This window comes from Mandrillus leucophaeus, unplaced genomic scaffold (genome assembly GCF_000951045.1).
Source record: "Mandrillus leucophaeus isolate KB7577 unplaced genomic scaffold, Mleu.le_1.0 Scaffold110, whole genome shotgun sequence".
In the NCBI taxonomy this organism is placed as follows: Eukaryota; Metazoa; Chordata; class Mammalia; order Primates; family Cercopithecidae; genus Mandrillus; species Mandrillus leucophaeus.
Window position 1 is genome coordinate 1,140,493 of NW_012099210.1, and position 13,081 is coordinate 1,153,573.

A 13,081-nucleotide genomic window follows, 5' to 3' on the forward strand; every position below is an offset into this window, starting at 1 on the left:
TCAAGGCTTAGGTTTAGATGAAACGACATCACCCAGGAAGAGTGCTTAGCTATATGTTACATTTATCTGAAAAAGGTGGGCATTAGAAGAAGGTAAATAAATGATAATAAATGTCTTTGTCATTTAACAAACTGAAGCGTCTGCTTTGTTTCCTGCAAAAACTCTGTGAGGAAGATATTGTTGTCTTTTTGCTTTTTACAAATGAACAGTAGATTTAGGTGAAGGTGGCTAACAGATAGTAGAACTGTCTTTTGGACACAGTAGTTCTTCTTGAAAGCCCATTCCTTGTCTGCTGCTCAGTACTATAAATGACAGCAGATAGAATGAGTTAGAGTGAATCTCAAGGGCTGTCCTGCTTTACCTTGAAGAGGAAAAGGAAGAGACAGGTGCCTCTCGGTGTGGGGAAGACAGAACGGTCAACCACTGGAGTTTCAACAGAAGTGGTGCCATCCGGGGAAAGTAATTCTTAATTGCTTTAGTCATTCTAAAATACATCGTGGTACCATCTTGGGTTTTAATAAATAAATGCTCACCCGAGATAACAGTGAATCATTTCCAAATCTTCTTAGCTCAAGAGGCTATAATTTTTATGTATCTGACAGCAAAACTTTCTTTTATAGCACAGAAAGTTGTAGGGGGTACTGAGGTTAATGCTTATCTTTTCTGTGTTCCTGTGACCATGTTCTGGTTCATTCTTTGTAACAATAATTTTCAGTAAAGTTGGGAGCACGTGTCCTCATAATTTCTGGCTCAGAATCATGTAGAAGTGAGCCACGGTGACTGAGGGGAATATATCATAATCCTCAGGTGAGCTGGACTGAAAAGGAGGCTGAGAACTACTCACTGACAATGAAGCCAGGTCAACGGGTACTTGCTGACTCTTGCAGGCTGCATTTCAATAGAGTACATATGGGGAGTACATGGTAAATCTTGGCCGTGATTATATCTTCAATAGAGGAGTTTATAATGTAAAGACACTGAGTTGGCCTAATTTAGGCATTTAATACCGTCCTTAGAAAATGTAGCAAGAGGTCTTGGAAAATAGATGAGAGTAGGAAAAACTCAGAGGGGGTAGACCATAAGCCATGATTTCAACAGAGTAAACGGAGGGATGAGTGTGGTTTGGCTGATGGAAAAACAGAGGCTGTTTCCTGGCAAAGCTCAGAGCCAGAGAAGAGTGAGTTCATGGGCAGCCAAGACACAAATAGTAGCTGGAAATAGAGGTAAAGGGACAAGGGAGTTAGAAAGTGGAGAGCTTTACAAGTGCTGTTCAGAAATTTGCATTTGATGTGGGAGTTTTAGGAAGTAGAGTGATACAGCCAAAGAGGCCAGAAAAAAATTATTTTGGAAACAGGGTACACAACAACTTGGAGTAAATAAGGACCAGTCAGAGGGAAAAACAGAAGAGTTCCAGCAGTTCAAGCTCGAGAAAACTCCATAAAAGATATGGAGAAAGAGAAGAGAGTCAGTTTGAATTACAGCTAAGCTACTAATTTAAAAATCATGTATTTTCACTGTCAACTGTAGAAATTAGCAGTCTCCTATCTGTTTCATCACTCAGATTTGCGGCATTTCTCAATGGGTTTACTATAACCTTCGTACTACCCAGACTGTAGTCTCATATTTCAACTTTTTAAATGTTTTTGTTTCCTCATTTCCTTTTTTAGGAGAGATTCATGAGAAAAAGGTAAAATGGGCAGATAAAGTAGTTATTTAAAAGAAAACTTATAACTGGCTATGTAGTCACTTCCTAGGTGCTGTGGCACCAAGAATCAGTTTACCTTGGTTGTCTGAGATCCTCTGAATCAACCTCACAAGTCTTTTAGTACACTGACATCCACTAAAAATACTTGAATTGCAGACATTTTCAAACACACAATAAGGTGGAAAGAAAAACTTCAGCAATTATCAGCACTTTGTCCATTCTTACTTACTGATATAACCTTTTAAATGTTAAATGATAGAATGAAACAAATGATATGATTTTGAACTACAAGAGTTTATACACCTAGGAGTAGACATGGGACTAAAACAAATTAATTTTTTTAAAGAGTTTATACACCTACTTTAAAAATCTGTCAGTCACTAAAAACTTAAATTATGATTCATTTTTAAAATAAAGGGCCAGATGGGCATAGAAAGAGGGGAAAACAGTTCCTATAGTGATTTGCAATATTTTTTAGCCTGATATGTTTAATAATGTTCATAGCAAATAGCTTAAGTGAATTCTAAGACTTCTTAAAAGAACCCCCCTAAAATAGAATATATTTTCAAATCAATCAAGAGATTACAAATTACAGAACTTAACATGATATTCTTTAATATAGAGGAAGTTTGGCTAGTAAATTAGAATGTAAAATTTATCACCGAATTAACCATGGTTAATTATCTCACTCAAGATAACAGTGAATCATTTCCAAACCTACTTAAGTATTTCTTAAGTATTTCAAAGTCATAAGCTTGTTTTAACTTTATAGAATAATAACATCTGTTTGAATAGGACTTGCATACATTTTTAATATATTGCTTATTCATTCATTCCAACATTCATGAACCACTATTCAAACACTTAATATGTGCCAAGCGCTGTGTTAGAGGCTTGGGTATATCAGTGGTTTGGTATGCTAATAATTCTTATTAGATGACTTTCAAGGTGAGATCAGTTATAATTTTCTTTTATAACAAGGGGAACATTACAGATAAATGAAATTAATAGATAATCCCCAAGCCTCAGGTTAATCAACCTGTAGTCAATACATAAATTGGCCAATTTGTTTCAGTTTTTCATGTTGGTTTTATCATCACACCAGCAATTAAGTGACTAAAAGGAATGCTGCATATGGAAGAAGAAGAAATGCAAGGAACTAGTCAGTTCCTGAACAGATATGAAGTATCAGATCCTAATAGTTGTTGTTCCAAATGTGAATCATTTACATCTTTTCCTATAACTGGGTCACCTTAACTTTTAAGTTATTGCTTTTGATTCACTTTGTAATTTCATATTAATTTTAAGGACTGTGATAATCATTTCAGATATACGTCTTTTTATCTGATTTACCTGATCTATGTAAAAATTACTTTTCCAATCTGAAGCCCCAGGAAGATTGAGAACTGGCACTCCAGGTACTGTAAAAGGGTGGAAATTTGTGAGGCTTGTCGTGTGCCAGAACAGTACTGATGGCTGATCTTTGGAGTGTATGTGTGTGTGTGTATATGCACGCGTTTGACTAAAACTGGTCAAAGAAGTAACAGTCCAGAATTCATGTTCTCAAGCTATGTTTGCAACTGACAGTTTAAAGCAGTGACAGCAAGAAGTGTACAGTGGTGAAGTCTGATAAATATCTATAGATTTAGGTTCATCTCCCTTTCATCTTTCTTATTATATAAATGCACTGTACATGTAAAAACACTTTAAGTAGAATGACGTGATTGTGGAGAGAGAGAGCTGAGGAGGGAAGCAGACAGCTCAGCTTGTTCCTTTGTGATGGATGTCTTTGTGAGATTAGGGTAAAGTTTCTCATTCTGATGCGTGCAGACTGTGCCCACTACTTGTAAGACGCACTGTCAGATCTCCTTGAAAAAACTGAGCATATGAGTCATTTACTTGTAAAAACTTATTAGCTCTGTGTTCTTCTTAGGAAGGGTAAAAATGAGTGTTTGACAAATATATTTCTAAAGCCAAGGTTATGAATTAAAAGGACATGGATGTGCATTTGCATGCTGTGTATTCATGTTCTTGTATGCCATACTTTATAGATACTAAGACTCCTACCTTTTTTACATTTCAGCATCTCTGCAGTTGAAATGCAGGTTGTAAGTTATGGTGTCTTTTAATTACTGTAGTCCACTTTTTTCAAATGTCAATTAACATCTCAGTAAGTTTCAGGCAGCTCACAATCAGTGGCATCTTAGATTGCATGACCTACAGTTTGTATCTGAATATTTGTAGGACACTGATTGCAGAGAGATGACTGTGATACTTCTCTTTTACCCACAAAATAAAGTGAGAAGATTTATTCTGACAATTAATGGTTGAAGTCAAGAGAAACTATTTGATCATAGAATCTCATTTCTTGAATAAGTAAGTCACATACAGTTGCAAAATGCAACATTTATTTACAGTCTCTATGATCTTAAGTAACCTAAAGATTAGGATGCAAATTCACTATGTAGTTTATAAAGCATATTCTTTCTTATTTGATCACTACATCACTACATTTTTTACATTCAACTCTTTTTAACTCAGATATTCATGGTTTTGAAAAGAAGGTGAAAAATATTCCTGTGCTCTGTGTGTGTGTGTGTATGTGTGTGCGCACGCAAGAAAACTTTTACCTCATCCATTCATGCCTGCAACAAAACATACTATGTGCAGGACACTAGGTTAAGTTAAATTGTTAGAGATTTACAGACTGTCAAAGCAATCTTATAAGATTCTTAAAGCTCAAGAAAAGATAACTTAGCTCGCACTTTTATAAGTTGACTAGTACAGAATACAGAGAAAAAGCACTATATAATCTATAGAAGACACCAATTCTAGTCCTGTGGTAGACCTATGATGGATGGTTTCAGATTTCAAGGCTGTTTAACAAAGTTTTCTAGTAGATATGGCTGAATATGAATAGATGGAATGAATTTATTATTGGCCAAGGTGTCCAGGGAGAGACAGTAGCATTCATTCAATTGCTGAAAGATTTATTGAATGATTACTGTATAGCAACTACAAGGACTGGCCCTTAATAATTCTTTCCACCTCTGAAATTCTATATTTCTAGGGCTTCATGTCAGAGGGCAAGTTGCCTGACCAACCTGAGGGTATCTACCTGTTCAAAAAAAGGTGGGCAGTGGTGGCGGGGCGGGAGCAGGTGGTAATAATACCTGTCCTGCCTCCTTCCCCTAGACTTTAATGAGATAATGCATAATGAAGCATTTTATACATTGTAACATTTTTATGAATTCATTATGTCTATACATATGAAAAATGTAAATAACCCCGAAAAATGGAAATGTCTGCAGAAGTTATCTACTTTTTCTGGCACTTTCTCAAGCTTAAAAGGATCTAACCAGATTTTAACACTTAATAATAATGCCTTGTTTGAAACATTGTATTTGTCACTAGATCAGACATTAGATTGGGAAGTGAAGGAAGGGTGGTTCTGGAAGTATCTAATATGTTGTCAGCGTTCTGGGAGTGTTCTTTACAGTTTGGAATTAGGAATCGCTGATGTCATGATCAGTCACATTGTCATGGCAACATCGGAATTTCCTCATTTGCCTTCTCTTCGCTTGGGGAGTATCAATTTGCCACAGGTCTGTCATCAGTTCACCCCATGTGTTAAACATACTAGATAACCCAGAACTAGTCATTCTTAAAGACACTTGGGGTGAGGAATTTTTATAAGCTCTTTAAATATCCTGTTTCAGTACTCTTAACTATATATCCTGATGTTGGAAACTTTGCCTTCATACATATTCAACTGAATAGAAATTCATTTGTAATTCTATATCTTCTTGTTTGAACCTTTATAATTCAGTGGAGAATGAAAGGCTTTTCAACATTCTCATTTACATAAAGGACGTCATTAATTATTCTAGCATCCTCCTCTTCAAGTGAAATAGACCTAATTTAATGGTAATTTTAGCAACTGAAGAGAAAGGAAACTTACTGTTTCTTTCCTTCTGTGTTTTGAATGGTTTAAAACCTTACTTGTGCTATCCATCCTAGGTTTTGGATAGACATTGGTTATGCACTCTCTCCCTACAGATAATTAGGAATTTCTTATTAAATAACCTTTTGCCATTCTTAGCTTACACGAGGGTTTTGTTTTCCCTGGTACAGTTTGCTGTTAAAGTTGGATTTTTACTCATGTGAAGGACATGGTCATTCCAGGTTCAAATTAATTTTGTTTCTCATGATGTAAAGATTTTGGCTCCAGTTTTCCACAATTTTTTTTTTTTTAAATTTCCTAAGTACTTTCTATCTCTTCCCAGGTCCTATAGCAAGAGGTGGATGTGATTAGAAATTTTCCCAGCACACTGTTCCCTCCTTCCTCACCTCATCTCTCGTCTTTTACCCCACAGTTTGCTAACATACATAGGTTATTATGTTACTTCCATCTCTTTGGAGTCAGAGAGACCCCAGATGAAACTCCAGCTGTACTACTGTAATTTCAGAGATTACCTAGTAGTATCTTTCTAGGTAAATTTATGAGTTTTACTAGTCATAATTTATGAGTTTTACTATAATTCATGGAAAATTCATTGAATTATCTCGAAATATTCTGAAAATAAGCACTTACATTTTTATAGGCTTACAATAGGCATGGAGAATAACAGCTCCATACCAGATTTTCACAATCAGAGTATAGAAAATTGAGACATTGTCCAGTCAATTTAGGAAAACAGCCATTCACAATATATAAAAAATGGACCTTCTCTTTGTCTTGGCACCCCAAGCAGTTTACTTATTTTGCTATGGAATTTGATCTATAGCTACAAATTCACTGTTGTTTAAACAAAAGCAAAATCTTGAATTTTTCATTTAAATAGCCTTTTATTCAGATGTTGTATTTTTGAAAAGGATATGACTCCCATGTACCTGTTTTTACAGTTTTTTGTTTGTTTGTTTGTTTAGACAGGGTCTTGCTCTGTCTCCCAGGCTGGAGTGCAGTGGTGCGATCTCGGCTCACTGCAGCCTCAACCTCCCAGGTTAGTTGGGCTAGCTAACTAAATCACTTTTTTTTTTTAATATAAAAACTTAGGGACAGAAACTAATAGATAACCCTTATACCAAAAATTGCTGTCAGCTTTGAATTTTTATTAACTATCATGCAAGAGTAGAGCAATAACTATTTTATGAACAGATTAGATCCCAAAATGTTTGTAAGTTATTTGTTTCAAATTTGGAGGATGTTTCTTCATAGAGAGATGTTGTAAATGGTGATTAGGATTTTAGTTGACTTAAAACAAGCATCTGTGAATCTCATAACATAGCTAATATCTAATATGGTCTCTCACCCTTTTTTGAGGGAAAATAAAACTTGGTTCCACTTCAGGATTCTGCAAATAACTTTCACCTAACCACCATCTCAGCTATCCTACAATATCCCAGAAGATAAATTTTTCTGCTTCTCTCCCAACTCTGTCCCACCAATGATTCCAGAAAAAAAAAAAAAAACTGGTTTAAAGAGAGGAGTTGCACCTTAGCAGCCGTCAGTGAAATGAGATTTAGATGCTAGGTTGGGTCTGCATATATACCTGTACTATTCACAATATATTCAAATATTGGAAAGTTTGCATTTATATTCAGTGGACTGGAAATTCAATGTAAACCCATATGCTTTTACAACTGAGCAAATGGAGGCTCCTAGAAGGGATAAGTGCCTTGCCCAATGTCACACAGATGGTAAATGGTTAAGATTCAGGGTCAGGTGCTCTGATGCCCAAGCTGTGGCTCTTAATACCATGTAAGTTTTTCTCTGAGGGGTTTGGACTTGACCCATAGCTAATGGTAATAATAACCATTATTAATATTATTGGAGACAGGGGACTCTGGAGTCAAAGAGACCCAAGATCAAACCCCAACTCTACTATGTGTTGGATCTGTGACCTTGGGCAAGTTACTCAGTTTTCTCTTTGGTAAAATGGGATAGTCATTCTTCTGTCCTGGGGTGTGTGTGCAATGTGCTTAGAAAGTGCCTGGAATATAGTAGTTACTCAATAAATGACAGCTATTATTATTTAATACTACATGCAGGGAAGCAGCAGTGGGACAAAACTCATGTATTCCGTTTTGTTAACCAGGACAGAATAATCAGACTATGGCTTCTGGTAGCGCTCATCAGAATATGGCTATGTTTATATTGTTCTCTATACCTTCTAGGATTATAGCTATAGTTTAATTTTATTACAGTGGTTTCAGCTTTATACACATGTACTTTTATACATGTCTAGGGAGCTTTTAAGTCTGGAATAAGAATTGCAGATTTTTTAAAAAGCAAAATAGTAAATAATAGAAAATGTTGCTGCTACTTTAGAAATAGGGTACTTTATCAACTCTATTTTGTACCAGGAAAGAACAGAAATTTGAAGAATCTGCTGACCCCATATTTTTTCATTTTTTTTTTTTCTTCTGTTTTGCTGGGAGCCAGAGGCTTTGTGAGCTCTTATACATAGACTCTCAAATGGAAATAGTTTTTTTGGTGTGAACTGCGTATACTAACCTATACTGTGTGGCTATATTTTATGCATTAACGGTTGCAGTCTGATACAGTGTTGAATGAATTTTTCCTCTTAATTCCTTTCACCATTCAATTTAACCCAAATAAAAATGGGTGCTTGAAATGGTTCAGCAGCAATAGAGGGATAGAACCTGCTGTAGGTCAGTTCTTTTCTTGATAGAGGTCTTCTATTCTTATCTCATTGGACATCTTCTCTGCCCCCATTTTTTTCCCCTTCTTTCAAAGCTTAGCTTCGCCACCATACTTTCTTTGTAGTAATTTCATTCAAAGCTTACTCTTTTATGTGGGGCTCAGTAATATGTGTATTAGGGTGTCGGGTCCTCTAGGACTCCTCACCTGCCCCTTTTAGGAAGTTCATCAATTAGCAATGATTTCAGCAGTGATTGCCTCAAGTCTGCATTCTCTCTCATTCCAGCCTTCTATCTGTAGTTCTGTTTTTCTGATCATCTGCACAATGCTTCTTTCTGAGTATCCCTCAAACAAAACATTTATACAGTTCAGCTTCCCACGCCCATGTTATATTCTGTATTGATCTCTCCCTGCTGTGGACTCCCATAGCACACGATTGTCTAGAACACTTGCCTGGCACTTATCACTTAATGCCTTGCATTATTAGTGTACAGCAAGCAATTCGGGTGCTCTATGGTTTACAAGTACTCACCTAGGAATTGAAGCATTATCTATAAGGCTTTTTTTTTGAGATGGAGCATTACAGAGTTTTAGAGAGCACAAGACCTAGTAAATCTTTTAACCCTAGCCAGGTCTAGATTTTAACCCTAGTTTGCTACTTGCTTACTAGCTTTGTGGTTAGGTCATCCAGCCTTAACTTTATTTCTTTCATCTGTACATTGAGGCTTATAATCCTTCCAACCTCACCAAAAGGTTGTTGTGAAAGTTAAATGAGACGTGAAAAGTTTAAAAATGAAAATTTCATTTTAAAATTGTTGCTTTGGGACAAATGTGTTTCAAATTTAATTCTCAAATTTCAGGCATATGAGTTTTTTTAAGTGGCAGAAGTTATTATTACCTATGTGTGTCATCTCCTATTTCAGATTGCAGGCTTCTGCATGTACTGGTGGCTCCATCCTTATTATCCTAGTTGGAATATACCTCCTGGCTTATGAGGGTGATCTCTGATACTGCTCACAGTCTTCCTATTCATTCAAAAATGGCTCTTCTCCAACACATAACTTCTTTGAAGGAAACTAGACAAAAACAGATGAAGAAAAACTTCAGTGCACCTAGGTTCTTGAGAAAGACCTTTTTCTAGACTTTCATTTTCCTTTTAAAGTTAAATCTGCAGCATACAGAACCTTAGAAAGCATATTCATTCAGCCATTTAACAGTTTTTTAAAAAAATGACCTCCCCTTCCCTAAATTCGCTTGTCATTAATTCTTGCTTTACCCTTGCTCCTGTTCTTTGATGTTCAGCATCAGTTATTTGCACAGTGCAGCCATTTAAATCTACACACCACCATGATAAAACCTGGAAAAACAATACCAACAACTGCCATTTATCGAGTTTGACACTTTGTCCATGTACTGTACTTAAGACAATTTTGTGAGGAGTCTGGCACTCGGAGAGGTTAGCAAACTTGCCCAGAGCACAAGTGGGAAGCTGAAATATGGACCCAGATCTGCTTGGTTCTGCTTTAATTCTGTTCCTTGGATTGCAAAGTCCAGATTCCTTTAAGCTCTCTGAAGAAGGAAGGGTGTTTTAAGTACACAAGTGGAGGGGCTGTTGTAAGTCTTAAGAGCCAAAGCAGCTCTAGGGACTACAGCCCCCTCCATCATTTCACCGCCAAGTGCTCACCCACTCCTGGCATGCCGTACTCTCTGCCCGCTGCCAGTAAGCTTCCTGTTTACTCATAGTTTCTGCTTCCTCATAACCTTGGCTTGCATATGGTTTTGGCTTGTTGTGGCCTCTGCTCTACCCCTGGCACTCTTGCAGTTTCTGCCCCCTTAGTAACTGGTTCAGCCATTGGAGTTTTCTGAATCAAATCCCCAAGGGTGAGAATTGGATTGGTCCTGCTCATTTTTTTTAGTCCCAGCCCGGTCATAGGTCACAGGCCTGTGGGTTGCCCTTGGATCAGATTCCCACAGCTTCTTTACCTATCAGCTGAGTGAGGTGAGGGAGGAAGACATAGGACAGCCCAGGCAGCAAAGTCTGTTTCCCTTGAAAGAAGACGAGCATCAGCCAGGTGCGGTGGCTCAGGCCTGTAATCCCAGCACTTTGGGAGGCTGAGGTGGGAGGCAGATTACGAGGTCAAGAGATCGAGACCATCCTGGCCAACATGGTAAAACACTGTCTCTACTAAAAATACAAAAATTAGCCGGGTGTGGTGGCGCATGCCTGTAGGCCCAGCTACTCGGGAGGCTGAGGCAGGAGAATCGCTTGAACTCGAGAGGCAGAGGTTGCATTGAGCCGAGATCGCGCCACTGCACTCCAGCCTGGTGACTGAGCGAGACTTTGTCTCAAAAAAAAAAAAAGAGAATGAACATCTCTAGGACAGGTTCTTCCAAAGCCCTGTTTTTACCATGATAACTTGGGTCTCTCTGGACTGTTTTCTTACTTTCTCTGTGTTAGAACGTATTTGTTTCAAAGGCTGAGGAACGTTTTCAGATGAACCTCACCGAGATCTGTCCCTGTAATCACTCTTACAACTAAGCACTTGTGAATAATCAATAATTGAGTGTGTATGTTATATACAGGGTCTCATAGTTACATTTTTTTCCTTACGTTGCATTCTTTGTGTTTGAGTGACTTCATTACATTTTATATTTTGTTGAGGGTAGATTATCTTATCTCTTTGTAATGCTTTACTTACTTAAGAACACAGCACCTACTTAAGTTTGGAACTTTTGAACCCCGGTGGGCATTGTTTTTTTAAACCTATATGCCTTATATTCTATCCTTTCATGTCATTCACCACTACAGAACATACATTTTGTTGGCTTTTAGATATCCTTCTCTAGCCTTAAAGTCTTTTTAATATTCTTTTAGTATTTTTAGTATATCTTAGTATTTAGTATTAGAATTCTTTTAGTTTTCTACTTTAAATTTCATCATCACTTAAAAACTTTTCTTATCCCCATAAAACTATTGCAGAGTGTATCCAATCAAATTTTAGCATTCTGGACTGCACAGCGTCCAAAATATCATGACCTTAGAGTACAGCCATAGAAAAATTAATCGGTGCTGTTCTTTTGTGGTTTACATTGTGGTTTCCTAAGAGACCACTCTTGACAACTGAGGTCGTACAGGGAATTTTTTCCATAGATGCACAGATGACAGGTCTGAGCTGCTGGGGTGTTGAGCAGTAAGTTCTCAGAGAAAGGCACCTATGACTTGAACATTCTGATGAGCGTCTTCTATTTTATACTCGTGCTTGATAACTTGCAGTAAAGCATCCTAGTGAGAGGAGACAGCAAAAGGGCAGTCAAAACAGTTGTCTAGCAGAAAATAGTTCCAGCAGATACACCAACTTTCACTGAATGCTCATTATACTGTGTTTGATATTTAATCACTTTAAAGGACAGATTTTTACGTGAATTTTGCCTGGCAAGTTCTTACTCGTCCATTGTGCACCTAGTACTGTGCCCGGAGTAAGTTACTTTGCTTTTTTTTTTAATGAAAAGAATTCGGAATTACATGTGTGTTTTATACGGTTATTTTTAATAGGTGAGGCTTTCCAGTTATCTGGCTGCGGAATGTTGGAAGAGCCTGAGTATGGAAGGGGTTCACTAAGTCACCAGCAGGATATCTAGGATGAATATTTTTTCCAGTTCCTCGCAGCTAGAAAAGCCTTTGAATGGCCACAGCTTTGCCAGAAGACTTCATTTCCACAGGGGACACTGTTTTCCTTAGGGAAGCCAGAAGGCATACGCCTTCACTTTTTAGACAAGTTAGGATTTTTCATTATCATGGCAGATGAGCCTTTCCAGGAAGGTATTAAGAGACCAGAAACCAAGGAAGAACTCTGTAATATTTACTGCGGCGATAGTATTCGGTAAAAGTCACCGTGGAACAGGCCAATTTGAAGGATGGCAAGCCCGTCCCAGTGGCTTATCCAGAGACCGCAGGCTCTGCCAGTCCGGGCTGCCGTGGAGGCCTTCTGCACTGCACAGGTTCGGGGCTTCATACGTCCACGGAAAGGTGGTCGAGAAAAGGGACAGCTTGAGCAGCCTTAGGTCATTTACATCGGGAAACAAAGGGAAGTCCCTCCTCCCTTTGTCTCTTTTTTTGCCGAGTTTCTGTGTCCTTCGAAGAGAACACATATTCGTGTCGCATCTAATAATTAACATAAGGAAGGATTACACTTCCAGTTTTCAGGGAGAAAGGTTTACCAAACCGATGCCCTTAAATGATTTTCGTTCCTTGATATTATCATCTTGAAGGAAAGCTGGTAAACTCTGGCTTAGGAATAAAACAAAACTTTACTGATCGTATTTGGGTGAGGGGCTGGGGAGTGGAGAACTGTTTCCTTTGCTAAAATTTTAGCGTGTGAATCGGGGGATGGAGACGTGCAGAGGTTTGAAGGGAGGGTCGTGTGTTCGTTGAAGTAGTGGTAATTGTCCGCACCTCTTCTTGAAGAGTGGCGAGGGGGCCTAGTTTGAAGGTGAAGAAGACAGGGAAGACCCAGGTGCCAGAGTGGTCCCCGAAGCGACGCCCTTAAAAGGGGCTTCCAGCCGGGGTGCAAAGGTGCCGCTGGTGCTTAGGAAAGAACCGAGGGGGAAAAAGAACAGAGGAGGGGGGTTGGCTACTCCGAGGAATGTGAGGCATGCGGGGAGCCAGACCCAACCATTGCACCAGAGCGGGGGCGCCGGCGGCTCCCCGGGCC

At 38.3% G+C, this 13,081-nt stretch overlaps 1 protein-coding gene across 2 annotated transcripts in view; it reads left to right on the plus strand.

Moving 5' to 3' along the window:
* RBMS1 (RNA binding motif, single stranded interacting protein 1) overlaps window positions 1-13,081 on the plus strand; it is a 182,499-nt gene that overhangs the window by 13,632 nt on the left and 155,786 nt on the right. The window contains exon 1 of one of the 2 annotated variants that reach the window (XM_011991470.1): window positions 12,548-12,646. The exons of the other annotated variant lie outside the window; for it this stretch is intronic. The gene's annotated coding sequence lies outside the window, so the exon portion shown is untranslated. Of the gene's footprint in view, window positions 1-12,547; window positions 12,647-13,081 lie in introns of those variants that run through there. 2 annotated transcript variants of the gene reach the window in all.